This window comes from Diplotaxodon limnothrissa, linkage group LG9, assembly GCF_057381915.1.
Source record: "Diplotaxodon limnothrissa isolate DT_005_m linkage group LG9, D_limnothrissa_male_GT1.1, whole genome shotgun sequence".
NCBI classification, from domain to species: Eukaryota; Metazoa; Chordata; class Actinopteri; order Cichliformes; family Cichlidae; genus Diplotaxodon; species Diplotaxodon limnothrissa.
Window position 1 is genome coordinate 14,737,113 of NC_140604.1, and position 23,012 is coordinate 14,760,124.

The 23,012-nt window shown below is 42.1% G+C and overlaps 1 protein-coding gene across 1 annotated transcript in view; it reads right to left on the bottom strand.

Moving 5' to 3' along the window:
* The window catches only part of LOC146625338 (uncharacterized), a 169,047-nt gene that overhangs the window by 84,213 nt on the left and 61,822 nt on the right, over nucleotides 1-23,012 (bottom strand). The gene's annotated exons all lie outside the window — the stretch shown is intronic.

Here is a 23,012-nt window from a genome sequence, read left to right on the forward strand (position 1 = left end):
AATTTTTGCACTCTCTGGTCAACTGACTCAGTGAATCAAATGACTCAACACATCCGATTCACTTTGATGAGTGACTCATTAACACTCGATTCAGTAAAAAGAATCAAATTTAGCATCACTAATCAACACGCTGCTTCAGAAGCACTGTGTGCAGGCTTGATTCGTTTGGCTAGAGTCACGTGTTTAGTGACGTCTGAAGCTTCATTTAGAATGTACTTTTTTTTTTTTAATTGAACTTTATTGAACACACAATAAGTATACAACATACAAACAGATGAAGTTTACGAAAGAACAGAACATGAACATACAAATCAGGGGTAAATAAATTATCATATGAGTACACGAAAAAATCAGCATATATAAATATTGTTCTGTGAGCCTTTTTGTTGGTTGAGTCTGATATTGATTGTATGTACTATTCCATATCCTTATAAAAAGGCAGAAATATGGTGTTTTATTAATAAACTTACATTTATGGATAAAAAATTTAGCTAAAAGTATGAAAAAATTTATTATAAAAAACATTTATCATTCTTCCTGGAGAACTTAAAGAAAAAGAATAGAACATTTTCCCATCATTAAGAAAACTCCCTTAAAATATGGACAATAACAAAACTGTTAAATTCCTTCCAGAATCTCTGTGTAGAGGAACAGTACCAAAAAGGATGTGTCACAGTTTCTGGATGATCCCCACAGAAAGTTCAATTAGTATTTATGTGTCTTTTAAATGTTACCATATAGTGACTGGCTGGGTAACATTTATGAAGAATTTTACATGAGATCTCCTTCACCTTGTTTACAATTAGATATTTATGGGATCATCCAGTCTGTCTTCCAGGTGATATCTGGAACATGTCGGTTCCAGTAAGATATTATATATATGGGAGAGACACGATATCTTCTTGGAATAAACTACGTATTCTCTTATTGCTGTTACCAAGTTCCTGTGAAAAGCAGATTTTTCCCACTGCTGACTCAGCTGGATCAGGGAGAGTGACTGAGGTAGATATTGACCTGTCAGTGTTTTTATATAACATTAAAGTACCTGAGGGTATGGCACCAAGCACCATGGAGAATTCCCAAACGCTGCTTGGAAAATTATATAGTGTAAGGGATTCATTGTAAGTAAGTCGTACTCCCCCTTTATTAACCAGCTGAGCCACCAATAGGATCCCATTTTGGATCCAGGTTTCCAGGAAAAGTGATAATAAAAGAAATAAAATATCTCTGTTGTTATGGTTTTTCCATATAAAATTAAAGAGCATGCGGTCAATGTCTTTACTAATCTTCTTATCCAGATGTAAGGAGAGAGCAGCATATGCCAGTTGGAATATCCCTTCAGCTTTAATAATTAACACTCTACCTTTCAGAGATAAATTCCTTTGCAGCCACTGGTTGAACTTTTTTCATGTTTTTTGTAGAGATGGACCGATCCGATATTACGTATCGGTATCGGTCCGATACTGACCTAAATTACTGGATCGGATATCGGAGAAAAATAAAAAATGTAATCCGATCCATTAAATATCACGAAAGCACCTCACAAAACTTGCAACACGCCGTAACTCACCTCAGAACGTTAGCACGTCGGAGCAGTATGCATCACGTGATAGAGCGGCTGTGGCATGCGGGACCTGTCGGTGGTCTGGATAGCATGTGGAGCTTCGCTAGCAACCTGGCATTTCATCTCCGACAAAGTTATCCCCGAGAGAAGTAAAGCAAGTGTGTAAGTCCATCTCTGAATGTTTGTAAAGCATTCCTGCGTTAAGCTTAACGAGCGACTGCCTCTCGCTCTCCGGCTGCTACTTCAATCGTGAAACTGCTTAAATGATCAGCTGATCGGCTTTTCTGTTGCGAGTCTGTCTCTCTTGTTTGTTTTTGGCCCACTTTGCACCAGAAAGAGGAAACCAGCGGCTGAACAACAGCAGCACGTTTAAGCTTGATCAGCTGTTGTTAGAATTTATTTAATATTTCTTTCTACACCAGGATCTTTTTCTACGTAGCTGACGCTGGTAACTGTGCAGGGGCGGATCTAGCAAAGTTTAGCCAGGGGGGCCGATAGGGCATGAACAGGGAAAAGGGGGCACAAAGACATACTTTTCTTTCTTATTCTCATTTAAAATGTCTAGCTTTTAATAAATAATTATCTGACACACAAAGTTTTAATTTGATGTAAAATGAATAGAAGTCAATTACTGTATATAGTGACTATTAAGTCTAATATATATACCCTAGTAAGCTATAGTACTTTTTCCTTTGTGAAGGTACCATCTGTGCAGTCTGCAATTTTGTTGAAGAAAGATGTTGAATCTATTTAATATTTCTTGAAAAATAATTGATTTCTGTGCATTTTTTTCACACTGCATCAAATTAAGGTTGATTACGTCGATTAAGCATCATGAGGTGGAGCGTGAGGGGTGGTTCCCTATTTTTTATTTATTTATTTTTGTTGTTGCTGGGAGTTGGAACCCTATTAGTTAGGTTGCTTAATATTTACGCTAAGTACTCTTTAAAATACCAGAATAGGGAGGATGGTGTAGGTTTAAGTTTATTAGATTGATCAGTGTTGCTGAACTATGAAATATTTTTTTTGTATACAGGTATAACAGAATAGCTTTAGTGTAGTTGTTGTTTTAAACTTGAGTATGAACTTGCAGACTTGCAAAATGCAGCAAGATATTTTAAAAAACAGTTTTGTTGATTAAAAAACACTATATCGGATTCATATCGGTATCGGCAGATATCCAAATTTATGATATCGGTATCGGTATCGGACATAAAAAAGTGGTATCGTGCCATCTCTAGTTTTTTGTATAATCGGATTGAAGTTTGACGAGCATCTTGACTTTTGGTCTTTGGATATTAACAGTCCTGGGTATGTGACTTCTTGTTTAACAAGATGGCGCCGGTGAGGTCGGCTGCCGTCACGACTGCTCCGACCACCTTTTCTTTGTCTTTGTTTTTTAAGTTAGTTTTCAGCGTTTCTAAATCGGCAAAATCATCACCATTGGATACATTAGGTATGACAGAGACACTCTTGTTTCTATTGGTATAACAATGTACTCACAATTCGAAGTTTTTGACTCCGGATCCGAGCTGGCCGAGTGAGATCTTGAGGGAGAACAAAGGACGGCCTCGAGGGAAACGAGCCGGCGTCAGGAACAGGCTGAGAGCTCGTGCACACCGCACACCTCTGCCTAGCATCCTGCTCGCCAACGTCCAGTCACTGGAGAACAAGCTTGATGACCTCGGGGCCAGGATAGAGAGACATTTGGGACTGCAATCTCCTCTGCTTCATCGAGACATGGCTGAAGCCAGCCGGCCAAGTTCTTCTCGGTTCACTGCATGGACAGGACACGGGACTCGGGGAAGTCAAGGGGAGGCGGCGTGTGTTTAATGGTGAACAACAATTGGTGCAACAGTGCAAACGCTGTTCCTCTCACACGCTCCTGCACACCAAATCTGGAACTACTGTCCATCATGTGTCGTACTTTTTATCTACCTCGAGAATTTACATCTGTCATTATAAGTCCCGTTTATATTCCACCACAAGCGGACACGGTCACCGCCTTATGCGAGCTGTATGAGGCATTCACACAGCACCAGACACAACACTGGGATGCTGCGCTTATTGTGATGGGGGACTTTAATAGCGCCAACCTCAAACGCGCAGCGCCGAACTTTTATCAACACATCACCTGCCCCACCAGAGGTGAAATGACACTGGACCACTGCTACACTACGGTCAAGGACGGCTAAAAGGCACAATCCCGCCCTCCGTTTGGCAAATCCGATCACGCCGCCATCTTCCTCATGCCAAAATACAAACAAAGGCTGAAACAGGAAGTTCCGGTTCAGAGGAAGGTCGCGCGCTGAACGGATCAATCGGTGGCCGCGTTACAGGACGCACTCGATGACGCAGACTGGGGCATGTTCAGAAACAGCTCCGACGATGACGTCAACGTGTTTACGGAAGCGGTTGTGGGATTCATCGGGAAACTAGCGGATGATACCGTGGAGACAAAGACTATCACAACGTTTCCCAACCAGAAGCCGTGGGTGGATAAAACCATCCGCGACGCTCTGAGATCCCGCACCGCTGCCTACAACACGGGACTCACGACGGGGGACATGGACCCGTACAAAGCCGCGTCATATAACGTGCGGAGGGCGGTGAAAGAGGCGAAGCAGCGCTACGGGAGGAAACTAGAGTCACAACTCCAACAGAGTGACTCTAGGAGCCTGTGGCAGGGACTAAGGACAATAACGGATTATAAAGCACCAACAACCGGTATGACGAACGCGGCCGTGACTGCAGCTAAGGACTCCAACGATGCTAGTGCTAGCGGCGCTAATAACTGCAGACAGGAAGATACTGCCAGCACCGGAAACGTGCTCGTCATCTCCGAGCATGAAGTAAGGAGAGCCTTCAAGAGAGTGAACACCAGGAAAGCAGCAGGACCAGACGGCATCCCAGGTCGTATCCTCAGAGACTGCGCATACCAGCTAGCTCCTGTGTTCACTGAGATATTCAACATCTCTTTATCTCAGTCGGTGATCCCCACATGCTTCAAAGAGTCCATCGTTGTTCCTGTCCCGAAGAAACCCCACCCTGCTTCTCTCAATGACTATCGCCCTGTAGCCCTCACCTCAGTAGTGATGAAGTGCTTTGAACGCCTGGTCAGAGACTTCATCATTTCTTCACTACCAGACACACTGGACCCACTACAGTTCGCTTACCGTCCAAATCGTTCCACAGACGATGCCATCTCTCATCTCCTCCACACATCACTCACTCACTTGGACACTAGAAGGGGGAATTATGTTAAAATGCTCTTCATAGCTCTGCATTTAATACCATAATTCCCTCCACACTCACCACCAAGCTGGAGCATCTGGGACTCAGCTCATCTATGTGTCTGTGGATCTCCAACTTCCTAACTGGCAGACCACAGGCAGTAAGGATGGGCGGACATGTCTCAGCCTCCACCACTCTCAGCACTGGAGCCCCCCAGGGGTGTGTTCTGAGCCCCCTGCTGTACTCTCTGTACACATATGACTGTGTGGCCACTACCAGCTACACCACCATCATCAAGTTTGCTGACGACACCGTCGTGGTGGGCCTGATCTCTGATAACAACGAGACGGCCTACCTGAAGGAGATTAGGAATCTGGAGAACTGGTGCCAGAGGAACAACCTCCTTCTAAACGTCAGTAAGACAAAGGAGCTGATAGTGGACTTCAGCACTAAGCAGGAGAGGAACTACCAGACCCCCGTCATCAACGAGTGCCCAGTGGAGAGAGTGGACAGCTTCAAATACCTCGGAGTTCACATCACACAGGACCTGTCATGTTCCTGTCACATCAACACCGTGGTGAAAAAGGCCCGACAGCGTCTCTACCACCTCAGACGCTTGAGAGGCTTCCAACTGCCCTCCAAGGTGCTCGGGAACTTTTACTCCTGCACCATAGAGAACATCCTGACGGGAAACATCTTAACCTGGTTCGGGAACAGCACCATGCAGGACAGACGAGCTCTACAGAGGGTTGTGCGGTCAGCTGAGCGCAACATCCGCTCCGAGCTCCCTGACCTGCACTCAATCTACAGCAGGCGGTGCTGGACCAAGGCCAGGAAGATCGTGAAGGACCTCAGCCATCCCAACAACAGACTGTTCTCTCTGTTGAGGTCAGGAAAGTGATTCCGCTCCCTGAAGACCAACACAGAGAGACTGAGGAGGAGCTTCTTCCCGCAGGTGATACGGTCTCTCAATCACACCACCACACAGTACTGACCCACACATGGTTCTTACACACACTGGACATTCTGGACATTGTTTTCACTTCATCACTTAAATCACTTTAAGCATATTTGCACTGCACAAGACACTAAATAATGTGGTTTGCACAACACTGGTCATTATATTCTTCATTTCCAGTTAATACTTGTACAGCTGCTGTTATTGTGTATATGATATTTATATTTCTTCATACATTCTTATATATTTCTATACTGTGTATTGTGTATTTTGTTGTACAGTTAGGCTACGTTCACACTGCAGGCGAAAGCGCATCAAATCCGATTTTTTTGACCCTATGCGACCCATATCGATCATGCTATGACAGTGTGAACGCCACAAATCCGATATTTTCAAATCCGATCTGGGTCACTTTCGTATGTGGTACTGAATCCGATACATATCAGATGTTTTAGAAAGCGACTGCTGTGTGAACGATCAAGTCGCATTAAATCCGTCTTTTACGTCACCGACAAGAGACAGATGCCAATTATCACCTCCAGAAAGGCGCCCGAGAAGACATCGCGAACGCTTCCTGTCCACCCAGTGTAGATGTCAGTGAAACTATTGGGAAGACGACGTGAACATTTTATTTATACTGTATAATCTGCAGATTCTGACAGAAATCTGCATAGCCTTTGAAGCACCGCTCCTCTCTAAAACAGCAATAAGGATCATTATTAGGCCATATGTAAATAACAAAATAACTTAAAGCAAAAATTGGGAAACGTAAAGTCTGAAGTCTTTATATTAATGGCCATCAGTCAAACAATACTGTTTGCTCTGGGTCTAAACAGAGCGCGTTGTGTGTGACGCCTTCTTTTGCGCATGCGGGCCGCTTTGAGGGTTCACACTAGAGCGCGTTTGCTGTCGCATTTTAGTTGTAGTGTGAACGAGCAGACAGAAAAATCAGATTTGATCAAAAAATCGGAATTGAGCATTAAGACCTGCAGTGTGAATGTAGCCTTATTTTATTTTCAACTTTAATTTATATATTTTATCTTATTCCTTCCTAGTTAAATTTACCCTTTTTAATTTTCATATTTATTTCCTATCTTATTCATGGCCTTTTCTTTTTTTTCTTTAGGTCACGAGCAGTTGTCTAAGCATTTCACTGCATATCGTACTGTGTATGACTGTGTACGTGACAAATAAAATTTTTATTTGAATTTGAACAGAAATGTTACAGATAGCATTTGCAGTGCAGTCTTTTATTGCTAGTAATTCATATTTTTTTAGATTTAGACATAAACCAGATGCCTCAGAGAAATCACTAATAACACTACGGGCTGGACGGATTTGATTTGCATTCTTCAAGAAGAGTGTGGTGTCATCAGGTAGCTGGCTGATGACAGCAAGCTCCTTATCAGCTATGGTGATTCCTTGTATAACAGGGGTTGTGGATAGGCGTAGCTTTGGGTCACGTGGCGTCGGTAGTAATAGTGATTGCTATATCACCTGTTCACGGCCCGAGGGAAATTTTGTGAATGAGTGGGTGATGGGGGAAGTCGACTTTTGCTGACCGCTCAAGCTCAGAATGTTTTTGATCACTGTTTTTCTACGGATTTTAAGGATTTGATAACAAATAAAGGAGTTTTAACCTGGAACTTTGACTTACGTTTTAAACAGCGGGCGCGTCAACATTATTCCCCTATTCAGCTGCTCGGCGACTCAAAGGCTTGACAGTCGCCAATCAGTCGTCAATATTTGTCAGCAAAATGTGCGACGGCAATGGAGCCTCCTGCAATCAGCACTGAATAAACGCCGACGCGAGCTCACACACCGCCGCCACTACACCCATAAAATCGGCTAGTCTGACAGATAAGGAGAAGACGACGGTGGTATGTAAACGGTGTTTTTGTGCTCCGTGTTGTCTGTTTAAACGCAGTTTGGATTCTGACCATATGAAGATGTTTTTGTGAAACGCCCACCGCTACGTTTGCTGTTGGATTTGGTGTGTGTGTGTGCTTTGATTCGAAGCATCATGTCGAGGTGTGTGACCTGCAGAAGGTTTCATGGAGCTGCAGGCCAGCAGCAGATGGCTGAATTGCCTGAAAGCAGAGTGACCCCTGAGAAACCCCCATTTAGCTTTGTTGGAGTAGACTATTTTGGTCCATTTGAAGTGAAGCGTGGGAGAAGTCTTGTAAAGCGGTATGGTGTTATTTTTACTTGTTTGGTATTTAGAGCAGTACATATTGAGGTTGCCTCATCTCTTGACACTGACTCTTTCATTAACGCCTTACGACGTTTCATCACTAGATGAGGTCAGGTACAAGAACTGCGCTCAGACAATGGGACTAACTTTGTGGGCGCAGAGCGCGAGCTGAGACGAGCTATGGAACAGTGGAATCAGGAAAAGATCTCTGATGCTGTGTCTTTGAAGGGAGTGAAATGGATCTTTAATCCTCCAACTGGATCGCATCATGGCGGAGCATGGGAGCGGTTGATTCGTTCTGTCAGAAAGGTCCTTAATTCCACTCTCCAAACACAGCATTTGGACGAGGAAGGGCTCCAAACTGCTCTTTGTGAAGTGGAGTCAATCCTCAACAGTAGACCCATTACGCTGGAATCCACCGATCCAAATGATTTGGAAGCCTTAACACCAAACCATCTCCTTCTTCTCAACTCCAACCCGTCTTTACCACCTGGCCTGTTCCGGAGGGACGATCTCTACGCACGTAAACGATGGAGGCAAGTTCAATATATATCTGACCGGTTTTGGAAAAGATGGACTAAAGAGTACTTGCCACAACTTCAGCAACACCAGAAATGGGGAAGGATTAAACGCAACTTTGTTCCTGGAGATGTGGTCCTTATAGTGGATGATTCTGCACCTCGTGGTTCCTGGATCATTGGGAGAGTCACCGGAGATGCACCAGATGAAAAGGGGCTTGTGCGTCAGGTCTGGATTAAGACCCCAACCAGCCATGTGTGCAGACCTGTCACAAAGATATGCCTTCTTCAGGAGGCCTCTGACCCATGACGATGACATTTTTGACACAGTGTGACATAACTAACTTTGAATTGACTTTAATGTTATGAGATGTACATCACAGACTGACTATATTTAGGCTAAGTGCTGGTAACCTCTGGCCTATGACTGACTCATGTGCAAACAGAAGAAAAGAAGAGAAGAAATGAGAAAATAACTTTGGTGGACTTTTGAGTATGTTATGTTGTCTCACTGGGTGTCTGTGATGTGATGAAGTGTGTCTGTGATGTGATGAAGTGTGTGTCGTGAGTTATGGTGTTGGATGTGTAATTATTACTGTAAAAATGAATAATTAGGGGCCGGAATGTTGTGGATAGGCCTAGCTTTGGGTCACGCGGTGTCAGTAATAGTAATAGTGATTGCTATATCACCTGTTCACGGCCCGAGGGAATTTTTGTGAATGAGTGGATGATGGGGGAAGTCAACTTTTGCTGACCGCTCAAGCTTAGAATGTTTTTGATCACTGTTTTTCTACGGATTTTAAGGATTTGATAACAAATAAAGGAGTTTTAACCTGGAACTTTGACTTACGTTTTAAACAGTGGGCGCATCAACATTATTCCCCTATTCAGCTGCTCGGCGACTCAAAGGCTTGACAGTCGCCAAAAACAGGTTTTGATAGCTTTATAGAAAAATGTCAAAATTTTTTCAAAGAGTGGAAAATAAATTGATGTTCAATTGTATCAAAAGCCTTTTAAAAATCCAGGAAGAGAATGAAGCTATTGTCAGATACCAAATCAGAGTAATCAAGTAGATCTAAAACCAGTCTAATGTTATTAGAAATTTGTCTATTTCTCATAAAGCCTGATTGTGTCTCATCGATAATTGTGTCCAAAAACTCTTTAATTCTGTTAGCAAGTACTAAAACCATAATCTCATAGTCATTATTGAGCAGACAGATCGGTCTCCAATTATCAATAAGAAGTAAGTCTTTGTTTGGCTTTGAAATAAGTGTTATGAGACCCTGAGTAAGAGTAGGAGGGAGGGTGTTATTCTCTATACTTTCTATGAAAACCTGCAGTAAGAACGCAGCCAGGAGATTAGAAAATGATTTATAAAACTCTGCAGTTAAACCATCTGTGCCAGGAGATTTGTTGGCCTTAAGTGCAGAAATAGAATTACAAACTTCCTCCACAGTCAGAGGGCTGTCACAGAGACTTCTATCTTCCACAACAATAGTTTTTAGGTTTTTAATATTATTGAGAAACAGTGTTGAGACATCCTCATTATAGTTTGAGTTGTACAGTTTAGTATAGAATTTGGCACAAAACTTTGAAATTTCTCTAGGATTGTCAGAGACAATGCCATTAATATTTAGTTGATTTTGGATCTGTATTTTTCAAGCCTGAAAAAGCAGAATTTTGTTCGCCCTCCTCCAGCCACCTCTTCCTGGATCTTACAAAAGCACCCCCAGCCTTGTGTCGATATAAACTGACCAATTTATTTTGAAGGTCTAGTAAAGTTAATTTATCTTCCTCTGAGATTTCTTCTGGGGATTTCTGGTAATAACGCACATGGAAAAGATATATATAAATCTTATAAAGTTTGTATCTGTCTTGTGTGAAACTTGTATGAAAAGCATACAATAGTGAAAACAGATACAAGATCCATAGAAAAATTATATAAATGAAACTTGTATGTTTTGGATACTTACAAAAACAATATATGAAAGTGGCCACTTTCATGAGTAAATCATATAAGCCTTATATGATTCACTATATGAAGTAGGCCACATCTTATGCAAGTCTTTTGAATTTGCATGCTTCAAATTTAAAAAGTTCCCAATTGGTACAAAAAGACTTCTCTGTGTTAGCTTTATTCCAATAATGAGCCATTAATTTATTAATCTGCATGTTAACCATTTTATCTTTTAGTAAGGAGTTATTTCACTTCCAATGAGAATTTATAAGGTATATTATCCAGTGTGAGCATTTGGATGTTAATGTGAATTGCTCTATGATCAGTGAGGGGGTGGCGAGTATATTAACAGTAATATTATCTCTTGGGTCTGGGTTCTGTTTCCCCCTCTGGGGGCGAGGGTACCTGGACCCGGGGTATAGAGTATGTTTGGGGAGTGTGATTGTGTGTACATGTCCATTTATGTCAGTCCTTACGTTGGGTGAGTGCTGAGTGTTTGTATATGTGTGCAGGAGGGTGGGAACGCATGTTTGTGTCTGTGTGTGCCTGTTTGTCTGTGTCTATATGTCAGGTCGGGTCTTAGAATCCACCTCTCTGGGAACTCCCAGGCCCTCCAAGGCCTATCTCCCCTCACCACACTCCCTGACGGTGACTGATGCCCTCAGGGGTCGGTGCATTGGTAGTTCTTGGTGTCCGGGGCTGGGCACTCAGGTATGTACCGGCTCACTCCCGGTGGCTACCTGGCGGGGCCTGGCGCCTGTTTCTCGGTCAGGCCTCCTCTGGGGTGCGGGGGGCCCTCGGGCCTCCGGCCTCTGGGCCTGCGGCTCGGTTCACTCTGGCACAGCTGGCTGCCGGCAGAGCCGGCGGGCATGCCGGTGCAGCCCCCTCTAGCTTCTGCTCGGTGGCTACTGGGTGACGCCTCGTCTGGGGATCCTCAGCCCTTCCCATGAGGGTGGCACGGATGCCCCTCCGGTGGTCCTCCTTGGGCTCTCGCACTCTGGGGCCTCTGGATGTCTGGGGCCTGGATCTCCTCCATGCCTGCTTCATGCCCTGGGGGACGGGGCTATGGCTCGCTACATCCTCTTGCAGACCATTACATGTGGAAACCATTTGAATACAAGCGCGCTGATCCACACAGGTATGCACACGGGTGTTCACTGCTCGTAGACTTAAATTACACCTTTCTTGGCTGCTACTTCAAAGCACATTGTGCGCTGTCTGTCCTGCGTGCTGCACAACAACATTGAATTTTTAGTATTTACTGCTGTTTACACTTAGCTAGATTAATACGATGGTGTTGTGTTTAGTATGTTGCTTTGGTTTTTTTTTTTTTTTTTCTTGTTTTCTATTCTTCTCCTCTCAACAGGTGATCCAGGAGATTTTTTTTCTCCCCCCCTTTCTCACTGTCCCTCTCCCCTTCTGTTTTTCTTTTCCTTCCTCTTTCTCTCTCCCTTTCCTATCCCTCACTCATGTCTGTCCCGTCTGTAACATCTGAAAATAAAATAAAATAAATAATAAAAACAAAGGTCGATCAAATGGACCAATACGGCAATGCCACGATGATCCATTTGGCAAAGTAAATCCATTGGGTATCCTTGTTGGTCTTCAGACAACAATTCTGATGGCTAAAGAACCAAATGGGACAGGCAAAAAAACCCAAAAAACCAAAAAACAGTAATATTATCTTTATCAATGCAGTAAGAAACAAGCCAGAAATCAATACATGATTGCCTGGATCCTGTCTTATTGCTCCAGGTAAAAAGTCTATCATCTGGAAATTTTTCTCTCCAAATAATCATGACATAAAATTTTGCCATGAAATTTTTTAAGTTTGCACTGTATGAAGATTGCTGCCCTGGAGACCATCTATCTACTGCATTATCTAAAGAGATGTTAAAGTCTCCACCAATTAAGAGGATTGAATTTGGGTATTTGGAGAGACAGAAATTAATTCTTTCTTCTAAGGAGTCAAGTAATTTATCATTTTCAGTTTTATTATTGTAACCATATATATTTACTGTAATGAAAGTACTGTTACTGTGTCTAATTATTGAACAAAGGTAGTGATTGTCCTAGGTGTTGGGAAGGTTCCTTTTAAAATGTATTCCATTACAGAATACAGAATACATGCCCCAAAATGTATTCTGTAACGTATTCCGTTGCATTACTCAATGACAGTAACGTATTCTGAATACTTTGGATTACTTAATATATTATCATGCTTTTACAACTACATGAATGTGCTATTGCTGTGATTTATTACTGTTTCTCAAGGTCCGAACCATAGTAAAGGGACCTCTGGCTAATACGTCGGGTTCGTGTCGGGTTCGTGTCGGGTTGGTAGCTGAAAACTAGCTTTACTTTGTTGTCTGGATCAACTTTGCTTGCAAGGGACAGAGAGAGGCGTTGAAAGGCTGCTCCAACGGAACTTATTGTTTCGGAGGAAAACACGAACACGGTGTACAGTTGAGTCTTAATAGCTTACTTACAACTGGGCTCGTCAGGCACTCTTCTTGGCTGCAGTGGTTATTATTATATTTACATGCTTCCAGCTCCCGTTTTTGCTCGATGACAGCTCGTACTTTTCCACTCGCCTTTTTCTCCCTCCCTCGCTCACAGACACATAACGAGTATGGCAGTCCATTCTCCCTGCAGCACGGACTACACTGCCCATGATGCTACATTCTTCAGAGCAGTAGCATTCTGTCTATTAGCTTAGCACAACAACAACAACAAAAAGGCGCTCTCTCACCCAGGAAACATGCAGAGAGAGAGCGTCACCCTGTAACCATGGCAACCGTAACGCTGCCGCCTGGAACAACAGAACGTAGCTGTCAAACAAAACCCAAACAGTCCTGACCTGCGACAATATGAAACAGGAAAGTAATCCATTTATTTCAACAAAGTAACTGTATTCTAAATACCACCTTTTTAAACTGTAACTGTAACGGAATACAGTTACTCATATTTTGTATTTTAAATACGTATAGGCGGTATATGTATTCCATTACTCCCCAACAATGATTGTCCTGCAGCTAGGGGGATGTTTTGGCTGCTTTCCATACAGCATCCCTGTAGACGTGGGAGGTGAACTGCACAATGATGCCTCTGGGTCTGGTGCTATTTTGGCGCTTGGCTCCAAGTCGGTGTCGATGGCATCAGGCAGCCTGTGATTTTGTTCTGCCAGAACAGATCGGCATATCTCTATCACCTTTCCCCTTACGCCCTCTTTCTCAGTCTCCTTGACTCCATGTAGTCTGAGATTCCAACTCCTGGAATATCTTTCCAGCTCAGATATTCTCTGATGGCCGTTGTCCACCCGGCCTTCCTCTTTAGTGACTTTTTTTTCCAGGTCGCGAACTTTCCCCTTCATGTCTTTCATTTCCGCGCACACGAGACCAATCGTCTTTTTGAGACCCTCAATCTTTATCGTATTATCTCTCACCATGCTCTCGATGTTATCAGACCTGGTGTTTATTAGTGCCGATAAACTGGAAATTATCTGGTTTACATCAACTGGGTCAGAGCTGCGTTCGTACATCACCTTCTTCAGAGCTGGTGATTTAAGAGGTTAAGAGGGAGAGGTGGGAACTCATTCATTTCCTCTTTGGCTAACGTGAGTGTTACTGCAGTAGCTGCGTAGTTATGGCGGCTATCCATTAGCACGTTGCTGGGCGTAGCATTCTCCTTGTTAGCATTCTCAGGCGTTGTCTTAGACTTGGAACTGTCCAGACCCCTTTTTGCTTCTTTCTGATTTGGCATTTTTCTGCTTCTTTCCTTATGATTGTTGTATCTTCCCTTGTTTAGTGAATTGTTAGTGTTAGCAGCATAAATTTGAGGTTTTACCATTGCTCACAAATTTTCTGTGCAGAAATCGGTAGAGAGCATCTATTCACTCCACCATCTTGGCACAACGCCCCATTTAGAACGTACCTGATTCAGTGGTTTATAAGCAGCTAACGGCATTACTTTTTTCAGTAACGAGTAATATAACTAATTACTATTTCTATCGTTACAACGCCGTTACCGTTACTAACAAGAAAATGCGGTGCGGTCACGTTACTGTTTTTCAACAAACAGACGGTTGAAGCTGTGTTCATCTTACTGCATCTGATATCTGTGATTCCTGTGGTGGTGAAAGAGAGAAGGTGACATGAAAGGAAAAAGAAGAAGCACCATTAGACAGATATACACAGTGTCTTTTTATTACCTATATTATAATCCTCACACTTTTGCTAGAAAGTCACTGTTGGTTTAACTCTGGTTATAATGTAAGTACAACTGATATATTTGTTGCACTGTCTGCTGTCTTCTTGACCAGATTACCTATAAAAAATACATTTATAATGTCAACAAGATTGTTTTTGAACTGGATAAATAAAGGATATATAAAAGTCACTGCCAACAACTGATTGCAGCTTCTACCTTGTTACAGGAATGTTGCTGGTGGCTCAAAGTGACTTGATATCATTAATGAGGAATACATTTGACACATGTTTCACGTATTATAGACCAACAAGTTATTTATAACAGGTTAAATACAAGCAATCAGTTTAGGGCAAAAACCGGAAATCAGTTCTTGGTAGACGATCATTTTATGGCGCAACATCGGTCATTCTTACGCATCAGAATCAGAATCGTGTTTATTGGCCAAGTATATGCGCAGACACATACAGGGAATTTGGTTCCGGCAGATGGAGGCTCTCAAGCACAGCAATGTAAATCACGCACACACACACACACACGCACACGCACACACACACACACACACACGTACGTGTCTATATGCACACACATTACACATACATACACATACATACACAAAGCTGTGTAAACCAACTATAAATAACTAATCTAAACTTATATACATAAAATACAGAAATGAAATGAGGTGGAATGAATACTACAGAATGTACATAAGGTGCAGTTGCAGTCTGGCAGTGGGAGCAGTGTGACAGGTCAACCGTTAAGAAGGGAGATGGCGAGGGGAAAGAAACTGTTCCTGTGTCGGGTGGTCCTGGTCTGCAGGCTTCTGTACCGTCTGCCAGAGGGCAGCAGATCAAAAAATCTGTGTCCAGGGTGTGAGGGGTCTGTGATGATTTTCCCTGCCTGTTTTCTGGTTCTTGAGAGGTACAGATCCTGGACGGAGGGCAGGGGGGGCGCCGATGATCCTTTCTCCTGCCCGTACATGTACTGTATCATATAAAATATATAAACTAAATATCTTTGAAACGTATAGAATCTAATCTTTTGTTTGATTGTTTTTTTACATAGCACTTTATCCGACTGTTGTCTGCTCCAGAGTTACAAGTATTATACTAATAATATAGCATTTAACCATCTCCTTGTCATGGTCCTGAGTCTGCCGACTCAGTGTTTTGTGTTTCTTTATGCTTTTGTTTATTCTGAGTATGTATTGTGTTATGATTTGCCATTTGTTAGGTTTCTGTTCTGTTCCGATCTCTCCCAGGTGTGTTGCCCTCCTGTCTCTCATTTCCTAATTACCTGGTGTGTGTATTTATACTGAGTGTCTGCCTGTGCTCCTCGTCCCGTTGTCTGTGTTTCTCCGTGAGTCTTCTGTGCTACTCAACATCTGCTCTGTATTTTTCCATGTCTCTCTGCCCAGCATTCTTCATCTGCCCCCTCTGTACATCTCCCGCTGTCCTTGTGTTTTTCAGGTTTGTTTGTTAGTTTTTCCCAGTTTAGGGTTATGTTCAGTTCTGCCCCCACCTTTGTTATTTTCGCTGTAAATAAATCTCCATTCGCATCTCCACTGCCATCTGCATCTTGGGTCCACCACATGACTGCTGCCCCAGCCGTGACACTCCTGCTTGCATATATCTGAAAACATCTTAGTGGTGTGGCAGCCACGATTGAGCCAGCCCTGCAAACCCTGTGGATGGACGATGCAGTGGACAGTGGGAGGAAGCATCCTAAAGCTCTCTTTGCAGACTGTGTGATTCTCCACTCGCACACCAGAAAAGACAAACCGCAGGTCTCAGTTGCAGCACCCCATCCATGTCTGATCTTGCTCAGGCAGATTCAGCAACACTGTCAGAGATTTCCTGTAATCTATTACAGTTGTTCAAAAAACGGTCCAGGAACAGGTTGATCCTGTGTGAACAACTGTAAATATTGTTTTTCCATCTTTACATACTGTGTATTTGAAATATTCTTATTTAATTGTTATTGTTATTTACTTTATTGCTATCAAATAAATATCCATGTAATATTCTTCCAAGTTAGCGTTACGTTCATACATGTTAAAAATGCCTGTAAATCAAATTGAATTCAGTGACAATTACTTTGTTTGAATCAATTTATTAATAACATAAAACCTTTTAACTAATGCAACACATATAACAATGTAACAAATATATTCAAATAAATAAATTTCTCAATACATAACTCATTTGGGAACTAATCTTTCTAGAAGTGAAAACAGTCTGTCCATCCTCTCCCTGCTCTCCTCTCCTCAGCCTCGTTTAGTACCAGGCCACAGGAGTTAAGGCTTCAGTATGAAATTTATGTATTTCAGGCTTTTTATCATTAACTCGGTTTCCCCGGGTCTTTTCCCGTGTTGTAGTCGTTACCATAGCGACCAGAGAGCATTAAGCGGCAGAGAGGAGGATTTTACTCTCAATGTTGGCGCATTTTCAGGAGGACGCTGCTAATAAAGTTACACAATTAAACAGTGTGTTTACGTTTATTATTATAATTACAAAATACCACAGTTTTTGTCTTGGTTGGATCATTTTATGTGGTTGTATTTATCCGCGATACCTTAAAGGCCGGTCCGTGTCCGACATAAACCGGTCTGTGGCGCACAAAAGGTTGGGGACCGCTGCTGTACAGCATGAGGGTTAATAGGACCGTACTCATATGAATATGATGTGTAAATTGATTTATTCTTCTTGATTCATTCTCAATCATCCAGGAAAGTAAATCTCCAAAAAGTTGATTCTGTTCATCTGGACGTTGCATTTTGTGGGAGAAACGTTTCGTCACTCATCCAAGTGACTTCTTCAGTCTCAGCTGACTGCAGGTTTCCCCAATCTTATAAACAGAAACCAGCCCACTGAAGGAAAAATGGGCTGGGAGGTTCCTTAATCTTAATTATGCAAATTCTCATGACCATTGATCAACCACTGACCAAAACCCACTGATCAATGAATACTGATCAATGTCCATGAGTACCATTCACAGAGAGTTGGGGAATGGCTGCAATCACAGCATTGTAAGATGGCGAAAGATGTACCCTTAGGCCCCCTCCTCGATTCAGAGATGGTCTTTCCCTGTTCACGTAAATGGCCTCCTTGACTCCGCCCTCAAACCAGCGTTCCTCCCTGTCCAAGATGTGTACATCCTCATCATTGAAAGAGTGTCCACTGGCCTGTAGGTGTAAATAGACTGCAGAGTCCCGGCCTGACGAGGCCGCTCTTCTGTGTTGTGCCATCTGCTTCGCCAGAGGTTGTTTAATTTCCCCGATGTATAAATCCTGGCAATCCTCCTGGCACTTAACAGCGTACACTATATTACTCTGTTTGTGTCGAGGGACCCGATCCTTAGGGTGGACCAATTTTTGGCACAGCGTCTTTTGAGGTTTAAAAGCCACAGAGACCCGGTGTTTAGAAATATGCGTCTCAACTGCTCTATACTCCTGACACATATGGGATCACTACAGGCTTTCGCTTAGGCAGCGGTTGTCCTTCTCTCCTGGATTGGCCGGAGCTTTCTTTAGGTGTCTTTCCCGCTTTGACAAAAGTGCAGCTGGGATAACCACATTTACTCAGGGCCTTCTTGATGTGCTGTTCATCTGCCTCCCTGGCCGCTGAGTCAGTGGGGATGGTGTTCGCTCTGTGTTGTAGCGTCCTGATGACACCCAGTTTGTGCTCCAGTGGATGATGAGAGTCAAACCTTAGATACTGATCCATATGTGTAGGTTTACGATACACGTCAGCTTTTAGATGTCCCCCATTACTGATGGAAATCTCACAGTCTAAGAAGGCTAACCTGCCACTTTTCATATCCTCCCTGGTGAATTTGATGTGTCGGTCCACCAAGTAAATGTGATCTGTGAATTGTGGTACGTCCTGAGAGTTGATTTAAATCATGGTTTACTGTTTGGTCTTTGTTCGCCACAACATATCACCAATTCGAATATAATTTGATATATGAAATATTGAATAATGAATAATGAATGATGCTCATAGTCAGTAAAAGGTAAACTGGGTGCATTTTTTGGACAGAGATTCACTTTTAAAGTGTATGTATAATATAATACAGACATACATGAAAAAAATACACTCCAAAAATAGAAGAGTGTACAAAATATTATTACAAAAATTTGAAAAATTGAGACACCATGGCCTATGGTACAATGTATACAATGTATTAAAAGATCTTTACTGCAGATACTACTATGGCCCTGCAGATTTTTTCTTTTCTTTTAACCTATGTCGCCTCACCTTGAGGTTGGTAAACCTGTCTATCACATTTTGGTGGTCAAGTCTCTCAAGCATCTCTTTCTCAGATGACATCACAGCCAGGTGCTGGAGTCTGCTTTGACCCATGGTCCTTCTCAGCCAGGTATGGAGCTGACGCAAGAGACTAAATGACCTCTCACAGCTACAGCTGCTAACTGGGTTTGTTAGGGCAACCTGAATAACAGTTTTCAGTGTGGGGAAGATCGGATTATCCAGAAGACTGTACAATGTTAACATATCTGGAATGACACCAGCCTCACTCTTGAGCTTCAAAAAGTTTTTGGCAAAGTTTTTTCCTCTGACTGAATTTCAATATAGTAATGCAGTGCCAGGGCTGACAACCCAGTTTGTTTTGCAGATTCTGTATAACAGCTTTAATATAGGGAGAACACAACTTCCAGATTGTAAAATTAGTTTTTTTTTTTTCTTTTTCTGTTTTGCCTGTTAGTATTCCCCGTCTGTTTTCTTACCTGGTTCTTCCTGACCTTGTACTTTCTCCTCAGGTTCCCCTCTTTCCTCTCTCCCTCTTTGGACTGACAGTCATACACAAATAGATTGTATTCAATCAGATAAAAAAAAAAAAAAATACTATTAAGAGTACTAAGAAAAACGTCCTCTCTCAATGTACTTTCAACCAAAAGACAAATAACCAAACCACATGTACGTACATCTAATAAAGGATATAAATATTGAAACACTGATCCAACATTATCCTTTATTAAGGGATAATTTGACCTTACACCTTTACCTAAATGTAGCTTCTTTTTTTGAATAAACTTCCTCATATCCATTATGAACCAGGCTGTCTCTCTGCACGCACGCACGCACGCACGCACGCACGCACGCACGCACGCACGCACACAAAACAGGAGTTATAAGGTTAATGGGAATCCAGTCAGTTAGCTAGTTAGTACCTTGGGTTAAATATCAGCACATGCAATATGACAAAATAACCAGTTTCTCTCATTACATTTCAAACAGGACAGTGGTACAGCAGCAGGCTACGGACAATGTTACGTTTTAGATTTTAAACAGGCTATAAATTTTAATACAGAGCAGGATGGATTGTAGGGTAGCAACACAGATGTAAAACAATGTATTAGTTTTTTAAGCCGTTCACCGAGTCCACGTCAAGATGCCATTCATTTAAGAGTTTATTAATTTTTGGAATTTAAATTGTGCTAACTTCAATGCAGTACCATTAAAAATAAAACATATTAGAACTCATTTTTGTTGGACACAAGAACAACTTAAGCATATTTTTCGGGAGCTGAACTAGGGCTTACAAGTTTGTTGTGCGTGTTGTAAATCCAGAGCAAAGATATCCTCTAAATCAGTGGAGCACATGTGCAGCTGCTGGGATTCACTTAAGCATTCGGCTCGTTGCTGTTGCAGATTTTTCTCTCGCTGTTCTGGCTCACAGCGCTGCAAGCACAAAAATAAATATCCCCAAAGGTGTGAAAGGGAGCTAATTAGTAAGAGTATTGTTACTCTCCCCAGGAGTAGTCCAGCAGTAGAAATCAGTCCAATAACAAGGTGTGTAACATCTAGCAGGGTGACAGAAAAACCCAGGGTAACTTCTAAGGACCTCAACGTCTCTCTCACATTGCGTTTTTTAAACATGTTTCCATTTGTCACTTCAGTCTTTACTCTGAAATACAGGAAGAGAAATCATGGCTGAAACAACTTCTCATGAAACCAGGGGTGTGGTCCAACAGTCAGTTTTGGTGAGGAAGGCTCCTAACTGAGAGAAGTGACCCAGAAGTATCTGTGTAGCAGCCACAATGAATCAAGATCATGAGCTTTATTAACTGATCAAAGTCTATTCTTTTATCTTCTGTATTATTCAGTTTGCACTGGTAATGCCCATTATTGTAATGCTTTTTTAAGATAAGCAAAACTTTCTTTTACTTTGGGTTAGCTGGGATAAGTGATGGATGGAGGGAATTTTACTTCAGCCACAGAAATCCTAAACAGGAAGGAGGAGCAGAGTTACAGTGGATCACTATCCAGCAGGGAAACAAGATTTATTTCAATTTCTTGGCCATGAGTGAGATTTACTAAGTGGGCAAATTAGTGAGATGATACCGTTCCAGAGTGATCTATTAATAGTGCACCAATTTACATTCAGAGATGCATGCAGCCAGTTCATTTCAGCATTAACCGGCTTTCTACCAACAGCAGCACAAAAACAGCAGATTTGATCATGGAGACACTGAATCTGCTAAACTAATTAAAACATTGTAAGTTCAGGTCTTCAGTTTACGTTTCTTTGTGAAAACAGCACAGCAAAGGAGACTCTGTGACGTTTTGATATAAGGGATAAATCTTCTGAACAAACCTGCTGGGACTGTGTGAGGTCCTGAGGCTAAGAGTAAGGATTTATCCACAGGAGAGCTGCGTTCTTACAAACCATCCCACTGTGTAAACCTGACATCTGTGGAACAGCTGAGCTGTATGATGTGTACAAGGACACAAAACATTATTTACCATCAGATCCCGAGCCCTCCATGTGTTAATCAAGACACTGCTGCTGTGCTACATCCATAAATAATGAATAAATTAGGAGCTAAAGCTAAAAGGACAGTTTATTTGTACCATCTTCATGTCAACACATTCAAGAACATCACAGATGAAAGAAACATTAAAAACTTCCACACTACATAAAGCAAGAAAAATAGTTTCTTCCTTTCTGTAGAAAAAACAGAAACATCAAACACCTCCAAGACTCTCTTTGAAAGAACTAAAAACCTTTATTCTCATGGTCCAATCATGAGTGAACTCCCCGATGAAGCCTTGTGTGCTAAAACATGTCAGAGTTTAAAGGTTAAACATGAGTTTCCAAAACGTTTTGCTGGAGAACAATGAACTATTTGACTGAGTTTCAATTATTTACAGACGAGCAAAACCAGGACAGAGAAAAAAGGACAAAACTGACTCAGTAAAACGACAGAAAATAAGATCCCATGTAAATCTGTATTATGTAGAAGTTCAGCCCAGCAACCAGTTCAGTTCAACACAAGTTTAAATGATTCTATCTGAACTCTGTGGAGCCTGATCTCAAGCTTTTTGAGTCTGACACTGAAACCAGAGGATCTTTCTGTCTCTTCAGATTCACTGTGATCCAGTGATGGGAGTGATTTCAGCCTTGAGTGATCACGCTGATGTTTGCACAGAGCAGACAATGAGGTGAATGTTTGGGCACATTGGTAACAGTGAAACAGTTTATTAGTAACGTGGGATCGTTTGTGTTCGGAGTATGATCTGAGATTCCTGAAGCTCTTGTCACACTGGTCACAGCTGTAGTTTCCTTCCATGTGTGTACGTTCATGCTTGTTACGATTACATGAATCTGAGAAGCTTTTGTCACAGTGTCTGCACTTGTATGGTTTCTCTCCTGTGTGGACTCGTTTGTGTGTTTTAAGCTCACCTGCAGTGGTGAAGGATGACCCACACTGATCACAGAGGTGCTTTTTAACCCCACTGTGAATCAGTTCATGTCGTTTTAAGTGATGTGATGTGGTGAAGCTTCTCCCACATTCTTTGCAGTATTTCAGTTTGTCTCCAGTGTGTCTACGTTGATGTCTTTTGAGGGTGTCTCGTCGACTGAAAGTTTTTCCACAAAGGTCACAATGAAAGTCTTTCCCACCACCACAGTGATGACAGGGTTGAGAACTGGATCCATCTGTGTCGCTCTGCTTCTAAACAAAGACACAAAGACAGTGTAAGTCAGTCCTTCAACATTTTTATCCTGAACGTCGCCTGAAATAAAGAGCATCTCTGCAGACGTCCAATTACATTTGACTGTTTCAGTTAACACACTCAGTTTACTGGGCTGCAATAACTACAATACTACCACCATAATACTACAGTAATACTAAAATCATAACTGACATGAAAATCTGAATAATCACTCAGAGCTGCTTTTCCATGCAGTAGAATTGCTAACATGCTAACACAGTTTAATGAGCAGAGTTGTTCCAAACAGTCAGGCTAAAATGACAAGATAACAATATAAATACATACCTCACAGTAACTGCACTTGTTGAGTCTCTTTCTGGTGTGGATCTGTTGGTGTCGTCTCAGGTAATGTGGAGATTT